Source organism: Neovison vison, chromosome 10 (genome assembly GCF_020171115.1).
Source record: "Neovison vison isolate M4711 chromosome 10, ASM_NN_V1, whole genome shotgun sequence".
Classification (NCBI taxonomy): Eukaryota; Metazoa; Chordata; class Mammalia; order Carnivora; family Mustelidae; genus Neogale; species Neogale vison.
In genome coordinates this window covers 19,801,394-19,820,944 of record NC_058100.1, presented here as the reverse complement: position 1 = coordinate 19,820,944, position 19,551 = coordinate 19,801,394, and positions in this window count along the sequence as shown.

The following is a 19,551-nucleotide window of genomic DNA, read 5'->3' as shown; positions in this document are numbered from 1 at the left end:
TCATGATGACAGATGGCGTGTGCATTCAGTACAGGCTTTAATGGTATCTAATAGCAGTCCACCACAACTAGAGTTTAAGTTGTCAGAACCTCACAGGAAAAACAGATGTTTTGTTGGTTTCATAATCCCAGCCTATTATACATTTGGAACAGTTATAGCTAATGGCTTTTTATTCATGTTCCCTCTCTGACATCCAAATAGGATGTTTTTTGCTTATATGGCAAAGCACATAGATGAAATGAAGAAAAATAGCATGACTTGATCTGTTTCACTCTTGTAACCAAAAAATACTTCACTCTTAGATTTATTACAACGATAAATTCTGAAGTAGTAAATGTTGGCGGTATGCCCAATTAAATATTGGTTGTTTATGTAAAGTTGGAAATAAAAGATCTACATATTTTATACATAATTTGTTCAAATAAATCATTATTTGGAGTAATTTCTGTAAATTTTTTACATTTAACTATAGAAATACTCAGTAATTTCTGTGTATCTTAACCTTGCTACATTCTATATAATACATATATATACATATATATATATATTTAATATTATAATTTAGTTGGAGTATCAGTGTAGTAATGTATATTGATAATAGAAAATTTCTGGGGTGCCTAGGTGGATCAGTTGGTTAAGCATCTGACTTCAGCTCAGATCAAGATCTCAGGGTCCTGGGATCCAGCCCAGTGGGAAGTCTGGCTTGTCCCTCCGCCCCTTCCCGTGGTTGTGTGTGCTGTCTCTCAAGTAAATAAAAATGTTTAAAAATTTTTCCTAAGTACTACGTAAATATAAGTTTTAGCATTGTGTGAATCAGTGGAGATAAAATAACATAGGTGGCAGTAAAACATCACAATTGTGTGTTAAAGCAGTATAGAAGATCAGAAAGAGAGGAAGTCATAACGAGTTGAAAGAGTATGCACAAGAATGAAGACTTCAAGACAAGATTTGGTTGGGTTGAGGAAGAAGGGAAAAGATACGTATTAGGATGGAAAATGTTTTTCATTCAACAGTTATAGTAGCCAAAACACATAGAGTACACAGGAAGAAGTTCTGGGATCACATTGCCTTAGTTCTTTTTTTAAGATTTTATTTATTTATTTGACAGAGTGCGAGCAAATGCATACAAGTAGGCAAAGCGGGAAGGAGAGGGAGAAGCAGGCTCCCCACTGAGCAGAAAGCCCATTGTGGGGCTTGATCCTGGGATCATGAACTGAGCTGAAGGCAGATGCTTAACTGACTGAGCCACCTAGGTGCCCCACATTGCCTTAGTTCAATACCAGCTCAGCAGTGTATTTAGAGTCTGATATTGGGAAAATGACTTAATCCCACTAAGTCCCCACATACTCATCTGAAAAATGATGACTAGTGGTAAGCCATTGGGTGAACTAGTTCATCGTGTATTTATTGAGGTGAATAAAACATTTTTCTTGCCTTCAGGGAACTTAGAACAAAAACTGACAGAAGGGAGGGTTTGATAGGTGGTTGGACACCAGCTTGTAAATGAATATAACTGAGAATTCAGAACCACTTTCCCTCTAGGAATGCAGGGTGATCCTTTAAATGAACTACAACACAAAACAAATTTAAATTTCTCCAGAGTACTGTCTTATAGTCTAACTATAAAAGGCTGAGTGAGAGGCATTGAGAAGCAGAGGGTAGGGAAGGCAAGAGAGAGGGGTGTGTGTGTCCTGGCACTTCTTACTAAAATGGAGAAGATTGTAAGATATGGAGAAATGGGAGAAGGAAAAATTAGAGTGATGGAGCTGAGAAGAACAACAGAATATTTGGCTGAACACCAAGTTGTAGAAATGGCCCAAGATTCTCTGGTAATTGCTAAGTCTAATACTGAATTTTTAAATACCTTGCTACTGATATGTAAATAGTCTTATTTTCCCCAACACATAAACTAACTTTTTTTTTTTTTTAAAGATTTTATTTATTTACTTGACAGACAGAGATCACAAGTAGGCAGAGAGGCAGGCAGAGAGAGAGAGAGGAGGAAGCAGGCTCCCTGCTGAGCAGAGAGCCTGAGGCCGGGCTCGTTCCCAGGACCCCGGGATCACGACCTGAGCCGAAGGCAGAGGCTTTAACCCACTGAGCCACCCAGGCACCCCATAAACTAACTTTTTTGACCTAAACAACATCTGGATCCAAAATTTTATAAGCATTTCCAGGAAAAATTAAAAAAAATATTTCTAGTGAATTTGTGGATTCTGTGTTCTGCTTCTCTGAACCCACATTATTGAATACAAATGGCAGTTATATTTGTCTACATGAATTTGAACTATTTATGTATATCGCCTTTTTACTGTTTCCTCATAATTCCAGTGACTTCAGGTATTTAATGCGTTTTAACCTTACTAAAGTTTTAGTGTCTTGAGGAAAAAACATACTTCAGGGTAAACTATCATCTATTATTTCTAGGTGCTATTTTTTCCCATATTTGCCCCCCTGACTTCTAGGTTATACACATTACTAAAATTATTTTGATACTTTGAAATATGCTTGGATTGCTATGTTGCCATTTAAGGAAGTTCTATTCTAATTGGTTTTTGGAGGCATTGAAGAACATTGTCATGAACAAAGTTCAGGGAGCAAAAGGCATCACACAGAAAAATTGTAAAGACCTGGAGATCATTTTACTCCTTAAATGGAAAATATACACTAATGTATAAATTTCGTAGAAAATTTAGTAAAATAAATTCCTCAAATTTAGAATAAATACATTAAGAACTGTATCTCTATATGAGTGTTCTTAAGGCACTATTTTCAAAAAATTAAAAACATGACTGCCGGGACGCCTGGGTGGCGCAGTTGGTTGGATGACTGCCTTCGGCTCAGGGCGTGATCCTGGAGTCCCGGGATCGAGTCCCACATCAGGCTCCCAGCTCCATGGGGAGTCTGCTTCGCTCTCAGACCTTCTTCTCGCTCATGCTCTCTCTCACTGTCTCTCTCTCTCAAATAAATAATAAATAAAAAAAAAAAAAAAAAAAAAAAAAAAAAAAAAAAAAAAAAAAACATGACTGCCATGTTTTTATAGAATTAGCAAAAGTAAAATTTAGTCAAGTTATTAATGAGGGTAAATTTCATCAAAGCTTAATTGGTAAAGCTTATTTCAAGATATTTTTGTGTAAGAGAGTATGTATAGTTCACCAGGAGAGCAATCTTGAAATGTTTTCTGAATTATAGATAAAAATGGATTCGTATTATAGAAGACATTATAACTATAACCTTAGACATATATTTTTCTAAATGGTGAACTCTGAAACTGGCTCCCTTTTGCAGAGGGTAAGGGGAAACTGAAGAAAGATGCTAATCACTCCAGATGAGTTTGGTGACAATTTAAATATGGGGACTTATGTAAAGGTTTGCCATGGCACCTGTAAGTTGACTAGATCTACACACCTGCCCGCCAGAATCTTAAACATTTATATAGAGGCCTTAATGGAGTTTACTGATCTATACAGACCAGATGGTTTCAACAACCCCTTACTCTTTCAAGACTGTGGGGGTTTTGTTTGTTTGTTTGTTTTTTCTTATTTATTTATTTATTTATTTTTAAAGATTTTATTTATTTATTTGACAGAGAGAGGTCACAAGTAGATGGAGAGATAGGCAGAGAAAGAGACAGAGGGAAGCAGGCTCCCTGCTGAGCAGAGAGACGATGTGGGACTCGATCCCAGGACCCTGAGATCATGACCTGAGCTGTAGGCAGCGGCTTAACCTACTGAGCTACCCAGGCGCCCATTGTTTTTTCTTTTTTAAATAGGCTCCATGCCCAACATGGAACTGGAACTCATGACCCTAAGATCAGGAGTCTCACTCTGCCACAAAGTTACATATTTTAAAACAGCTCCTACTTTCGGAAGGTAGGCAAATGCACATTCCAACGGTCGGGCAGAGTGAGGAGCCTCCTGATTGCCTAGGTCCGTCTTGAGGATCAACCAGCAGTGCACATCCTCTCAATTAATTACCTTATCCAAAAGATTCTAAACTCCTAAGAGTGAATAGCACAACTCAGGTGTATTTTACTAAACAACTTAATTCTTGTGTGAACTTACTAAACAATGGCTCTGTGTGACAATGAAGGACATACTACCAAACTTTGGCTATATCTGAGTAATTTTTTACAGTGTTGATGGTAAATGTAAGAGATGAGTGTGACTTATAACTCTTCTACTTTTTAATTATTCATGGGGTTTTATTTGCATTTACTCTGTTTTCAATATATTCAATATATTTTCAATATATTCAATATTACTCTATTTTTCCTAACTGCCATAATCTCTTTTTTCTTTTTTTTCATTTATTTATTTTCAGCATAACAGTATCATTATTTTTTCACCACACCCAGTGCTCCATGCAATCCGTGCCCTCTATAATACCCATCACCTGGTACCCCGACCTCCCACCCCCCGCCCCTTAAACCCCTCAGATTGTTTTTCAGAGTCCATAGTCTCTTGAATACAAAAGTCCAGTCTCAACAGAAAAGAAAAAATATTAAAAACATAATTACATGTACCTAAAGTATAGGACTTAATTCATATTAAGTAATCCTGTAAGTCAAATTTAAAAATTTGTACACATTTAATTATTTTAAAATAGAGGGTTAAGATTTGGGTTTTCCATAATTCTAATTATATAAAATAGACAGTACCAGATTTCTAGGGATAGCTAAGATCATATTATTTCTGTTCATGGTTGAGTGCCTAATATTGTCAAACACTGAGGGATACCAAGACGTAAGTCTTGAGAAAATGGTGCAGTGTTGGGCAGCTCTTTGAATCTGAGCCAGAACAGTGTGTGTGTGTGTGTGTGTGTGTGTGTGTGTGTGTGTGTGTGTATTTATTTAGCAACATTTTTTTTTTTAGAGAAGATATCTTTTATATTTCCTCAAAGCTTATAAAATAACTAGGGTAGTATCATAAATTAATGCTGGCAAATTATGTCACTGTAGACATGGGAAACATTATCTTTGTTCACATTTACTAGTCACAAATAGGTAATGTTGAATCAATTATTTTGATAACATATTTTAAATGAAGGTAAGATTTCATTTGGTGAAATACTCAGATCTCAAGATACTATTTAGTGAGTTTGGCAAATGCATACATCCATGTATTCAGCAGCTGAATCAAGATATAGTATTTATCTCCTCAAATAGCATTCTAAGCCACAATTTTGACTTCATCTGTCATATGCAACCACTTCCTGATTTCCGTAACCATAGATTAGTTTATCCTACTCTTGAACTCATGAATTTGTAGAATATATACTTCTTATATTGGCTTCTTTCACTCATTTTTTAGATTCATTCATATTATTGTATATGCCATATTTCTTTTTTATGTAGTTGTATTCCACTACATGGATATACCATAATTTGTATATGAATTCTTCTTTCATGGATGCTTGAGTTGTTTCTAGTTTGAGCCCATTAGGAATGATTTTGTAATAAATATTACTCTAGAATTACTTTTATAAATAAATGTTACATTTTTCTTGAGTAAATACTTGAGTAAATTTTTTCTTGAGTGAAATTGGTGGGTCATAGGATGCTGCATATTTTGTATATAAGAAACTATTAAAGTTAGTAGTACTATTTTTTTTTTTTTACATCTGCATGCTTGCCAGTACTTAATCCTGACAGTCGTTTCATCTTTTTACCTTTATGATAGCAATGTGAAGGGAAACCCAGCTTCATTTTGATTTGCATTTCCCTGATTAGTAATGATAGCACCTTTCCATGAGCTACTTGGCCATTTGTATACCTTATTGGTGATGTTAAGAACATTTCAAGTTTGTTGCCCAGTTTACTGGGTTGCTACTGATATGTAGGATTTTATGTGACACACTGTTGTCAGCCTATAGATAGATGATATGTAGAGAGATGGTAGATCAATTTGTAGAAGTGGCATTTCTTCTAAGTCTTGATTTTGTTCATTATATTTATGATGTTTTGACAAGCAGAAGTACTTAATTTTGGTAAAATGAAAATTATCTGATTTTTCCATTTATAATTATTTTTCTATATTAAGAAAAATTATATATTCCAAAGCAAAAAATATAATCTTTATACAGCTCATGTCTTTCTATAGATGTCAGTGATTTAGCTAAATTAATAATTGTGTATAGTATGAGGTCACAGATTCCCCCCCCCATGCATTTGTCCTGTTTAATTACCACCATTTACTGAAAAACAAAGCAAAATTTTATATCTACCAATAAGTAGTCTTGGTGGCTTTTGGAAAAATCAGTTTAGTCTATTCTGTGCCTATAATTCCTTCCATATACTCGACATTTTTTCTTCAGGATACTCTCATCATTACTGTTGCTTTAGAGTATGTTTTGAAATCAAGATGAGGAAGTTCTCCAAATTTGTTCTTTTTAAAGATTTTTTGGCTATTCTGTGTGCTTAAGATGTAAGTTTCAGAATCCGCTGCTTACCTAAAAACTTTTGGGGGAAAAAAAAACCTGTTTGTTGTTGTTGTTTTAAGATTTTATTTATTTATTTGGGAGAGAGAGAGTGAGAGAGCATGAGAGACGAGAAGGTCAGAGGGAGAAGCAGACTCCCCGTGGAGCTGGGAGCCCGATGTGGGACTCAATCCCCGGAATCTGGGACCATGACCTGAGCTGAAGGCAGTTGCTTAACTTACTGAGCCATCCAGATGCCCAGAACTTTTGGAGTTTTTTAAAAAAATCAGAATGCATAGATCAGTCTCTGGGAGAACTTATGTCTTAATGAGACTGAGTTTTCTTGTCCATGAACTAAAAATATCTTTTTAATTTTTCTTTTCTTTTTTTTTTTTTTTTTTCTCAGCAAACTATTATGGTTATTTTAGAAGTCTTAAACATCTTGGTTAAATTATCCTTACAGATTTTATTATTGACCCTGATGTGATGAGTATTTCTATTTTCCATAGTTTTAGTGCTAGAATATATAATTGATGTGTATATTGAACTTGTATCCTGTAACCGTTTCTATACTTAGTAGATCTTATTAAGGTTTTCTTTATAGACAGTCATGTCTGCTATGTATAGTAACTTTGAATCTTTTCTAATATTTTCTTTTTTATTTGTTTGCCTTATTATGTTTTTTAAAATTTCTGTTATGGTGGATATAAATGCTGAGAGAGGACTTCCTTACCTTATGAGGCATGAACAAACTTCTTTCATTTTTAATTTAATCATTAAAAAAATTTTTTTATTAGAAATGGTTATAGTTACTGAATTTTAATCATTTTCTGAATTTATTAAAGTTATCATTTTCTCTTTTATCCAATATTGGTAAATTACTTTGACACTTGATTGTTACAGTTACCTTGGAATTATTCATTTATGTGTATTATACTTTTAATATATTACTGGATTTGTTTTGCCAATATGGGAGGATTTTTATTTCTAATTTTAAGAACTATATTGGCTTATAATTCTCTTGCTAGTGTTTTTATCAGCTTTTGATACCTATATTATTTGTTTCTCTTAAAGAGAATTGGAAAGTGTTTCTTCTTATAGGAATTCTTCTGTGGGAATTTTTAAACATTGGTACTATTTCTTACCTACACACTTACCAATGAAGCCATCTGAACTTCAAGTTTTCTTCTTGAAAATTTTAATTAGGTATTTAACAGAGTGCTATTTGTACTTTTTATTTACTTCCAAGTCATATTTGGTAAACTATATTATTTAAAGGGTTTTCTTATTTCATTCATCTAAATTAGCAATATTTTTGGATGAAGTTCTTAATGTTCCTTCATTATGCCTTCAGCGTTTGTAGAATTTGTAGAAATATCCATTCCCAAAGTTTGTAATTTATGTTCTCTATCTCTCCTGTTTCATTTATCAATTTTAAACAGCTTTTGGGTTTGTAACATTCCTTTATGGATTTATTTTTATTATTCTCCCCTTTTATTATGCCATTGTTTCTTGTGTTCAGTTTCCTTTTTTACCCCCTTAGCTTCTTAAATTAGATATTTTGATTTTACTTCAAATCTTTTATTATATGAGCACCTAAAGTAACTGATGTGTTATATTTTCATTATTCTGTTCAAAATATTTTCTAATTCCTTTCACTATCTCTTCTTTGACCTATAGGTTACTTAAATATGTTTTTTCCATTCCAAAATATTTGAAATTTGCTTCAAATCCCATTTTTATTTCTAATTGATTGTATTTGTGTCACAGAATATACTCAAGTTTTTAAGTCCTTTGAAATTGATCAAGACTTATTTTATGGACCAACATATGTCCTGTTATCTGTTGGGGACATAGTTTTCCATAAATGTTAATTCACACATACTGGTTAATAGTGTTCTTTAAATTTTCTATATACCTACTGATTGATTTGTTTACTTGGTGACATTTCTTCAGATTGGAGTATTCATTCAGTTTCCATCAAATATGTTTAATCAATATATTTGAGTAAAATATACCATGTTAATTTCATTCTTCTTTGTATCTGGTCTATATTCTTTTTTTATTATTACCCTGCCACCTTTTGATGTTTGAATATTTCTTATCCTATTTTCCCTTTATTTAATTTGTTATAGATTGGGTTCTATTAGAATCATTCCCTGAGAGTAAGATGAATTAATATTTTATATGAGAGATTATATAGGGAAACCAGTAGACTGTGGAAAATGACACAGGAAAAGATGAAAGTCCACTTAAGTGAGTTACTGCTGAGCATGGTAGTCCTGAGAGCTAATAGGTTTTAGTTCTAGTGGAAGCTTCTTGGAAATGCTGTAGAAAAATGGGTTTTACCACCCAAAAGGCAAGAAAAATGGTTTATTTATTGATTGTCCCATTTATTGTTGATGAGTAGAGTTCTTTAGCCAGAGAAAGACTCAGCTGGAGATTTAATTAAGAAACCACTAGTGTGAAAAGAAGTGTTAATTTCTCGGGGAATACCACCTGATGGTTATATGTTCTCTGTTCTCGTTACCCTAAAAATTATAGATAATTTACCAGAGTCCAAAGTTAATACTTACATCCTTTAAAGAATATGCAATTGCCTTTGGAAATTATAACTCCACACACTGTTTGAAATTATATTATTGTCATATATTATATATGTAGTATATATACTACATATATAATATACATGTACACATATAATATACATATATTATATATAATATACATATGTAACATATATATTTGATATATATACATAGTATATATGTATATATAATATACATAAGTATATAAATATATACATATTATATACATATATATGCATATTGTATACATATACACATATACATATTATGTATAGACATATTATATACATAATATATGCATATTATATACACATGTATACACATACATAAGTATATATACACATATGTGTATATGTTAATATGTATATAATATGTATGTAAGTAGACATTATTCATCTTTATAGTCATTGCATATTTGTTTCATATTTATTACCTTCTAAATTCTTGAATCTTATCTTTTATTTTAATTTACCATACTGGGATCAATTCTTTTCAACTTAAAGTATATGCTTTTTAATTTTCTGTTAGTGTAGTCTGGTGATGAAATTGCTAACTTTCAGTTTATTTCTTTCGTAATTGTGCCTTAAAAGATACTTTCACAAGTAATAGAATTCTAGGTTCCTGTTGTTGTTTTTAGTACATTGAGGGTATCCTTCTACTTTCTTTTTATTGTTGAGATAGAGGGTTCATTGTTAGACTAATTAACTCTCCTTTGAAGACAATCTGTTTTCCCTTTAGTTGATTTTAAGATTTTTTTTTTTCTTTTGCTATAGGACAGTGTGACTAATTTAGAAGTTTTTATCCTAGTTTTTGGTGGTGGTTTCCTACCCTGCTAGAGATCATTAGAGCTTCATGGTTCTATGAAGTATATGTCAACAGTTCTTAAAACCTTTTTTATCTGTTATCTTTTCAAGTATTTTCTTTGTCCAATTCTCTAACACTAACAGGACATTCAAGCTCTAAGGTCTCTAAATACTTCCAAACTTACACATCCTGTTGTTTATTCATCTCTCAAACACAGATGACCAGATTAATCATGATTGATTTAAACTACCTTCTTGTGTATTTACTGACAGTGCTTATTCTCTTTACATAGTTTATTTTCTCTATCTAAAATAATTGAAATATTATTTTTTACAAGTAAAAGACCAACATGGATAAAGTTTGCTGATTCCTCCCCTCTGAAGACTGTTCTTTCATAAGGTCACAAAGAGTGAAAAATAAGATGAAAAGATCAAGTTCTGTAAATGGGCTTAATTTATTAGTATCATAACTCAAAACATCATGGAGGAATAAAATTAGGATGGTATAACCTTCAAACTCATCATAGATCATTCACCTGAGCAACAGTATATGAAAGGACCCTGGTTTTTAAGCATGTTATTGAATGCATGTTTGAATAAATGAATGGAAAAAGAGCTATGTAGTAATGATTTTATACTGATGTTCAATACTTGCATCCCCCCATGATTCTGTCTTGATTTTTTACTTTCTTGATAAATCTCAAGAGTGTAGCCCTAAAAGTATTGGCTCTAATGTAAATTCAGGAGGTTTTCCATACTCACAGGTCCTTGAACATTTCAGGTGAATTTAGAAACTTTGAGGCATTGGTATCTTACACAGCGAATATACCTAGCAATACTTTTCATAAACCTAAAATAGAATAATCCCCCACAACATCTCAATCTTGGATCTGGATTATTTAGTGATAAACTTTTAAGACCAAGTTACCCATTCTTCAAGGACCAGAGAGCTAGATATGTGATTTTTCTTCCTTCTTGCGACATTTAATTCTGTTATACTATCAATATCTCAGCTCCCCACCCCCAATTTAAGGATTGGCTCTAATTCCCAAAAGGGGAAGAAACTTCAGTGACCATTTCATATGATGCCACAGAATTTCCGAATATAGTTATTATACTAGTAAGTCAGGGAATTACATGGATACACTGATGTAGATTTTGGCAAGGTATTTGACAGTTTTTCCTGATTTCTTTGGGATAAAGAGAGGATGATAATGTAGTCAGGGGCTGTAAGTGAATTGCTATTCCCAAGATGTGTGAATCAACGTATGTGATTTACTCTGGTAAGAGTACTCACCAGTAAATTGCTAACTTGCTTAGTAATTTACTTTTTTAAAGCAATAGTTTAAAAAAATTGAAGTGCTAATCAATTATTTGGAGGGTTAATAAACACTTCAGAAGATGAAGTTAAGATCTGAGATGATCTCTGATTGGCAATTACATTATTGCTTGATCTGTATTAAAATGAAAATTCATGAAACACAGCTCTTAGGCTTTAAAAAGAAAAACAAAAATATCAATTGGGGAAATACTAGTTAGGGAATTAAGGACTTTAAGGATTTCGTACAATTTTGTAACCAGCACAAGAGAGAGGTTTTTGAAGTTGGATCTAACTGTCTAACATGGATGACTCTGGTTTGTGTGACCCCATAGTTTGTGGAAGTTTTATGTTTCTCAGCTTTCTCTGATATTCCCCTTCAAGGGTTATTAACCCAGATCTTTACCTGAGGCCCACTTTTATAAGTTCTTAAATGAAAACTGAGTTTTTAATTTTTTTTATATGTTTAATCTCTTAAGGATCTGTGTTATTTCTCTGGCTGGGAGTTTGTTCTTTTATTGAAGATTTTTACTGGAAATGTTTTATATATTCCTTTTATTGAGTACATGCAATATTACTTTTGTTTTATTTATCTTTCTATACTTTAGCTTTCATGTTTAAATGAAGTTTAGGGTATGGTAGATGAAAAGAAGTTATGAGAAAGTCCAAAGTCAAGACAGGCTGGATACTACCTTTTCATAGGTTGCATCTCTAAAGTAAAGTATTTTCATTTATTTCTAAGATTAAAAAAAATTATTCGATAAATTCTTTCATTCTGAGGTCATTTTGTGAAAGTATGGAGTTTCTACTGTCTATCAGGCACTGTGTAAAGGGGGAAATAGTAACTCTGTACTAAAATTTCTCAAATTGAGAGATGCAGGGTTACACGTCACAATCATGAGGAAGGTTTTGAGATTTAAGCAGACTAAAAGTTAGTACAATTTAATGGTGGAGTGCTGGGTGTGCCAAAAATCCTAGTATAGTTGTTGTCCATTTAAATAAATGTATGATGTTCATCACAAAGCATGCTGTATATATATTCCTATATGTGCTGGTCAGATGTCACCTTTAGCATTGGATAGAAAATTGGAACTTATGCGTTGAATACAGGTAAAAAAAAAAAAACCCTATTCACTATTCAAGTTAATTACACAGTATTCCTTCCATCTAGGAATTGATAAGAGATATACACTAAAGAATGAAGGCATGAAAATTTAGCAACCAAAAAGCAGTTTTAATTTAGAAAGAGGGAAAAAGAGTTTAAACTGTGTTAAATGAATATAATGCCTCATGAATTATGTAAATAAAAATTCATATGATTATCCATATAGAATGATTCTTAGTGATGTTACAGAGGACAATGAGTATACATAGCAGTTGGTGTATGAGTTTTAAATAATCTTTTAAGTTCCTTCTTATTCCAGAATTCTTCTGGAAAAAATATAAGAAGAAAATGAAGTAAGATTGAAGAAATGCAAGTCAATAAGGATTTAAAGGCATTACAGAGCAAAGTGGACTTCTGCTTGCCATAAAAATAGGAAGAGTTGAAATAGGAAGGGAGAGAAGGCAGTGTTCTATGAGGGCAAGGCCCTGTACACTATGGTATAGGGACAGAAAGGTGTAGAGAGGGAGGCTAGAAAAAGAAGCAATAAACCCTAAAGATGATTTTGAAACTTATTTCACTATTTAGTGCAAACAAAAATGGATAATTGTTTTTGGATATAACAAAGCAAACACAATGATTAATATCTTGTACATTTTGATGTTTAAATGTATCTTTCTAATATATCCTTCCATGTGTTTTTTCTATTTTTTTTTAACATTCAGGAATGTATTATTTCTCATAAATGAGAATGGGATTTTGGGTCTACAGTATAGTATCAGACTGGTCTATTTGCTCAAAATTGGGTAAAGTGGATAATACAAGGCTGCCTCTCCCACTTAATTAGCCTATTAATAGTTCTAAACATGTTAATGTCTAGAAGTCTTAAAATATTTCAATGCAACAGTATTTTATTTCTAACAGTATAGCATAAAAAAAGTCTACAATAGGAGTACACATATGTAGGGGCACCTGGGTGGCTCAGTGGGTTAAAGCTTCTGCCTTCAGCTCAGGTCATGATCCCAGGGTCCTGGGATCGAGCCTCGCATCAGGCTCTCTGCTTGGCAGGGAGCCTGCTTCCTCCTCTCTCTTTACCGCCTCTCTGCCTGCTTATGATCTCTGTCTGTCAAATAAATAAATAAAATCTTTTTTTTTTAAGATTTTATTTATTTTTATTTGACAGAGATCACAAGTAGGCAGAGAGGCAGGCAGAGAGAGAGAGGAAGAGAAGCAGGCCTCCTGCCGAGCAGAGAGCCTGATGTGGGGCTCAATCCCAGGACCCTGGAATCATGACCTGAGCCAAAAGTAGAGGCTTTAACCCACTGAGCCACCTAGGCGCCCCAAGTAAATAAAATCTTAAAAAAAAAAAAAAAAGAAAAAAGTACATATATGTATTTACAGTATCTGTTGTCCCTTTCCAGGTCCCTTAACTTTTGTCTCACCTTCACATTCTAATCATGGACTATATTATATTTTTTGTGACTGTTGGAGAAACCCATATCAAAGTACATGGTCCACTATAGTACAAGGTAATAAATAGCATCTAAACAGAGAAATAATTTGATTATTTGATAATTTTGAATAACTGCCTAATCTTAAGAGACGGCAGGAAATCATTGTATACATTTAAGAACATTTAATGAAGTCCTCTAAGGTTTATTAACACATGGGAAAAAAAAAAAGATGAACATATTGACTTTATTTAAAATCATGTACATAGTACTCTGAATGGTAAGATAGATGAGATTGGAAGATACGTGTTATTCTTGTCTCTAGGGAAATTGCTTCACTTATAAGATGTAGTGCTTTTTCCTATTTTTTTTTTTTTACTTTATTCCAACTCTCACAATCAAATATAATTGGATTTTAGACCCTGAAGCAAAATAGAAGTTTTGTGTTGTGTTGTCATTTATACTAAGATTTTATCATATTTAAAAGAGTAAAACCTCTAGCAAAACCCTCAGAAACCTCAAAAAGAAAAATATAAATATTTGTTCCAAAGAAGAGTTTTCTAAAAAGGTATTTAATTATTAAAGTTTTGGAATATGCATTAATTAGCATAGTTTTGGAGCTTGCAAATGGTCTGCTTTGAAAACATTTTAGACCTGCATTAGCATAATTTCATCATGTTTAGAGAAATAGTTTTCATTTACTTGAGAAAATTGAGAACTAATGGTATAGATTTTACTCAGTAAAGAAAAAAATAGTAAAGAAAAATAGTAAAGAAAAAAAACTAAAAATCTAAATAATAGGAATTATAAACAAAGATAAGATTTTCCTCATGCATATTTGAAAGAAGGAGGACTAGTCTTTGATTCAGCACATTTATTGATCTTCAGCTATGTGTAAGGCACTGATGTAGTCAGTGGGGTAGAGTAGCAGATATTTCCTGCAGGTACAGCGCTGCATTCATCTTATTCCAGATGCCTGTAATTCCCCACTTACATCTCCACTAGGATGTTTAAGAGACATTTCAAACATGATGTATACTAAACTTAATTCTTGAATTTTTCCCCAAAGGGGATAGTAAAATTCAGAGTTTCTCCAGCCTGAAAATTGAACATTTATTATTTATTTGCCTCCTTTCTTTACTCCCCATAAAATCTACCAGTAAGTATAATAGACTCTATTTCTAAAATGTATCTCAAATTTATACATTTTTCTTAGTTTCGTTCCCTCAAAACTAGCATCAATAGCCTTGAACAAGAGAGTTGCCTCCTAGTCACCTTCTGGCTACCACTTCTGTTCTACTACAATTCATTTTCTTTGGGACACACTGAATGAATTTTTAAAATATCCCAATTTGTCACTTTCCTGCCTAAACCCTTTACTGATCTTCCCTTGGTCATGAAGGTTTTTTCGCACTCAATTCCTTTGGTTCCTAGACCTATGTTACCCTGTCCTGCAGTTCTGTTTTGTTCTTGCTTTATCCTGAATGAAATGACATTTATACAATCTCTCCTTGGCTGTTTCATTTATATCTTTTGAGTCTCAATTTAAATGTATTTCTTGAAGTAGCAAAGAGGATATGCCTTACCCTGCTATCTAACGCAGCTTCTGATAGCCCAGCCTCATTCTAACACAGCATTTTATTTTTTTTTTCACAGTAATTACTACCATTTGAACATATTTTTTAAAAAATTTATTTGGCTTTTTTTCTTAACCTTTTCTCTGACCAAATAATAAGCCCCTGTACAGCTTGGGCTTTGTCAACTCCTACACTACTTTATCTGTTAAATGAACTATATCACAGTGTAGGAATTCACTAAATACTTGTTGAATGAATGAATATATATGAAAATCCTAAAAGATAGGCAAGATGTTTTACTTTACATTTTTTATTTTGTTTCTTTAAACAAATATGTTAAGTATTATACTCTAGTGAATATTTCAGTTGTGACTGAACAATAAAAAGGAGATAAGCATGTTTATGCCAATGGATAGTACTTTCTAGTAGATAGAGATAGAATAAACAAGATAAATCAGCAAAAGTTATGGTATATTAGATAGTGGTAGGTGTTAAGAAAAGTCAAAGAGAGATTAGAAAAAGAATATTGTTGTAGGATGGCAATTTATTAAAAAGTGACGTGGGAGAGGTTTCATAAGGAAGGGATACTGGAGCACACACTTGAAGTAGAGGAGTAAGATGAGAGAATATGCTAGTGTTTTCAAGCAAAAAACTAGTGACAAGGCCTTGATGTGGGAGTTACCTGGCATGTTTGAGGAAGGGCATGGAAGCTAGCCAGTTGGCTGCAACTAGAGAGAGTTGGGTTTACTGGAAGGAGATGAGGTCTTTTATTTATTTTTATTTTTATTTTTTTATTGACATATAATGTATTATTTGTTTAAGGGGTACAGGTCTGTGAATCATCAGTCTTACACAATTAGCAGCACTCACCATAGCACATACTCTCCTCAATGTCCATAACCCACCCACCCTATCCCCCATCTCACCCCTCAGCAACCCTCAATTTGTTTTCTGAGATTAAGAGTCTCTTATGGTTTGTCTGCTTCCCCAGTCCCATCTTGTTTCATTTTTCCCTCCCTTCACCTCATGATCTCCTGCCCTGCCTCTCAAATTCCTCATATCATAGAGATCATATGATAGTCTTTCTCTGATTGACTTTTTCGCTTAGCACAATACCCTCCAGTTCCATCCATGTCATTGCAAATGGCAAGATTTCAGTTTTTGATGGCTGCATAGTATTCCATTGTATGTATGTATCTATACACATATACCACATCTTTATCCATTCATCTGTTGATGGACATCTAGGCTTTTTCCAAGTTTGGCTATTGTGGACATTGCTGCTATAAATATTCAGGTGCACATGCCCCTTCAGATCACTACATTTGTATTTTTAGGTTGAATACCCAGTAGTGCAATTGCTGGGTCATAGAGTAGCTCTATTTTCAACTTTTGAGGAACCTCCATACTGTTTTCCACAGTGGCTGCACCAGCTTGCATTCCTACCAACAGTGTAGTGGTGTTCCTCTTTCTCCGCATCCTTGCCAACACCCATCGTTTCTTGACTTGTTAATTTTAGCCATTCTGACTGGTGTGTGGTGGTATCTTACTGCGGTTTTGATTTGTATTTCCCTGATACTGAGTGATGTTGAACACTTTTTCATGTTTCTGTTGGCCATTTGGATGTCTTCTTTGCAGAAATGTCTGTTCATGTCTTCTGCCCATTCCTTGACTGGATGATTTGTTCTTGGGGTGTTGAGTTTGGTAAGTTCTTTATAGATTTTTGGATACTAGCCCTTTATCTGATATGTCATTGCAAATATCTTCTCCCATTCTTTTGGTTGTCTTTTGGTTTTAATGGTTTCCTTTACTATGCAAAAGCTTTTTATCATGACTTAGGGGAAAAGGATATAAAAAATTAAGATGATTAGGCTAGTAAGAGTTTTTCTTTTACTATTCATGAGCTGTGAAGCCAGTGAAAACTTAGGAGTAGAGGGGTGACACAGTCTAACTTGTATTGAAACAACTCTAGCAACTGAGAAGAAAAGAGAATAAAGGATTATAAAAGCAACTGTAGGAAGATGATCAGAAGATGACTATTTTAACAATTCAGGTGATATATGCTGGTAACTAGGAGCACAGGGGTAGCAGTGAATGAAATGAGAACTATCCTTATTTTGGATGCATTCTGAAGATAGAGCTAGCAGGATTACCCAATAGATTAGATGTAAGGTTTGAAAGAAAAATGAAAAGTAAAGATAAACCCAAAATTTTAATGATGAGCAGCAGAAGAATTTCCACTAATGGTAATGGGATAATTGTAACAAAAACAAAAATCTGCTCTTTACTCCCCTCATCTCCTTGTGACAGTTTTAAATTTGAGATGTTAAGTATACATTGGAGTGATAATATAGGCACTGGAATATGCATCTGTGTTTCACAGGAGTCCAGATTAGATACACAAATTTAATTTATTAGCATATTTAGGGCGTTTAATGTAATAAGACTGAATGAACTGACTTAGAAAGTGACAATAATCAGCAAAAGAGAAAAGGTACAAAGGCTGAGCCTTGGAGCAATCAAAATTTTATGGAGGGGAAGTAGCGAATGAGATGTTGGAAGAGTGGGCAAGGAGGAGGGAAGTGAGTCTTCACTCTGAACGAATGTGGTAGCCTCAAAGACAAGGGGAGAACATAATCTCAAAAGAGGAGACTGATCGGCTAGATCAGTACAGCTCATAACTCAGATTTAATGAGGACTGATGATTGAGCATTATATTTAGGAGAAGTGTAGATTTCCATTTGTTATTTAAAGACCTACATACTTATTTCCTTGAGACTGACGGAGAATGCAAATAGAAACAAGGCACGGATAATGCAATCAAATATCCTTGATTGAAGGATATTCCACTCCTGACTGGAAGGTAATACTTACCAAAAAAGCACACTCGTTTAAGAAGTACCTTGATGGAGTATAGAGAAACCGGGCACTTGCATACTCAGTCAGACAAATCAGCTCTAATGATTAATGCGGGGATACATCTCCAGCCAGCTCTTCCTCATATCTTGCTATCTAGGAGTTTAGTCATGGCTGTAATATATATTAGAGAATAACAAGGAAGAACCCTGCAAGATTTAAAGAAAATTTGTGATTAAATATTTACACATATATTTATTATTTTATATATAAGCTAAATAAAGCACTGAATTTCCCCCAAATGTGGTTTAAACATAAAAGAAAAATTCTAAGTAGTTGAATTAAATTCACATAAAGTGCTTCTACTACAGGATAATTAGAGATTTTAGATTTTTTTGAGGAGTCTAATATGATAGGATACCAAAAAAAATTTTTTTTTGAATCTGCAATAATGCATGATGGTTCATGGTTCAGGCTTTAGAATCAGAGGATTAGGGTAAAATTTCACAATCATCACTTGCTACCTCCTATGATTAATTACTTGATCTCCTGTAGTTATTTCTAAATCTAAAGAATACCTACATCCTAGGATAGTTTTGAAGTAGAAATGAAATATCAAATATAAAACACCAGAGTGCCAATTACTCTTTAAGTGCTAAACAAATATTAGCTAAAATATTTTATAATGAAATATCCTCTTTAAATTTATTCCTTTTTGTTCTTAGAAACAGTATTCTGCTTTGGATGTCTTGAACTATTACTATTTTGTTATGTTAAAATTTCATATTTCTTTTATATCAGGGACTAAAATTCTGTCATTATTTATGTGGCAATTAAAATCTAGATATAAAACATTTTTAAAATCATTTACTCAGCAGAACATAAAGTCAGTAAAAACTATCTTGCTACTTTTAACATTTGACAATTATACATTTTATCTTTAAAGATGTGTATTTGGTGAAATCTAAATAAAACAAATAGTGAAAGAATTTAGTGTTTTTTTTTTTTTAAATTTATTTATTTGACAGAGAGAGAGATCACAAATAAGCAGAGGGGTAAGCAGAGAAGTTGGCTCCCTGCTGAGCAGAGAGCCCGATGCAGGGCTCAATCCCAGGACCCTGGGATCATGACCTTAGCCGAAGGCAGAGGCTTTAACCCACTGAGGCACCCAGGCGCCCCAAGAATTTGGTTTTAAATACAACTTTGTCAAAGACTACCCAACCACTGTAAATTCCGTAAGATTTTCAGCATGCTGTGACTTTAGCTAAGTCAAAAATACAATATGAATTTCACGGGGCCTCAAAACAAGTTTTTTTCTGTTTATGTTATTAAAAGCATCTTACACTGCAATTCTTAAGAGCATTGTTAAAGTAGATTGTAAATTAAAGCTAAGCTCGTAGAAGACAGTTACCCACTTTATTTTCCATCAATGGAGCATG